A 1,243-nucleotide genomic window follows, 5' to 3' on the forward strand; every position below is an offset into this window, starting at 1 on the left:
TTATGCACTTTTGTTTTACTAGGAGCCAGCCACACAAACACATGAATGATTTCAATTTTTTTAAGATGAATCTAATAAAAATACCAAGGACACAACAGTTTGACAGATATAAAATGGTATTTTTGCACCAATGACATGTGTTACTTATGATTAATAATCATTACATTTAAGACTGTGCATTCTCTGACTGTTGAGATTGATCAAAAAATATATTTTCTAAAGGTATTTTTGCATCAACAAGGGGGATACAATCATCTTGACAGAAAAAAAGAACAAAGGGCAGCTTTGAATGTCCTTGAAGAAGCCTGGAGAACTATTCCTGAAGACTACTTAAAGAAATGTCAAGAAAACTGCTGGAGAGAGCTCAGCCCATGTTGAAGAATAAAGGTGATCATATCAAATATTGACCTTCAAGCTCGTTAGGACTATAAAAACTTTTTTGCTTTGGATACTGTCTGTTTCCTTGTATGTTTGTACATTTTAATAAATGCCTTCACCTATTTCTGATCTTCCTGGAGAAATGTGAAGGCATATAAAGGCATATATACACTGACATTTTTATGTACATGTATTACTTATGATTAATGATCATTTCACTCAAGACTCCGGGCTTTCTCTGATTTTGTTACTGGATCAAAAAATATATTCTCTAAGTGTTTCTATGATGTTTCCTCAGTATTCAGCCTCACACATTTGGTATTTCTGCGCTCACAAGCTTATAAAATTGACCTATTAGAGAATCAATGGGATGAAAAAAAGGATATTATTCATATCTAAGGATGTCATTACGTAACAGAGTACTGCTGCAAAAGTATTTAAAAAGAGTACCCCCCAAGTTTAATTACTTAGAATATAAATTTTTGCATTTCTCTGATAAAAGATCAAACATGTACATTGCTCATTAGAACATTTGATTATATCTACATAAGACAAACAGGAAAACTGCCTTTAAATGCACCATTTGCCCGCATTTACCTTACAGTGTATGTTTATCTTTTTAATTAAGTTTGCTTCGTCTCTATTTATTACCGCACAAGTGTTTGAGTCTCATTATCACTATCGGCCTCTCGTTGTCTACAACAGCAACACGATAAAAAGAGCAGTGCTAACAGCATGTAGGTCACGTTGGTGAGCCAAAATGCACACAGGTAGAAAGCCTTGTTGCAGTAGAGATCAGGCTGTGCTGTAGTCTTGTCGTAGTTGGGTTCATAAATGGAGTAGATGACAATACTACCTGTAAAAA

This window comes from Pundamilia nyererei, unplaced genomic scaffold (assembly GCF_000239375.1).
Source record: "Pundamilia nyererei isolate P.nyererei 1_Seehausen unplaced genomic scaffold, PunNye1.0 scaffold00315, whole genome shotgun sequence".
NCBI lineage: Eukaryota > Metazoa > Chordata > Actinopteri > Cichliformes > Cichlidae > Pundamilia > Pundamilia nyererei.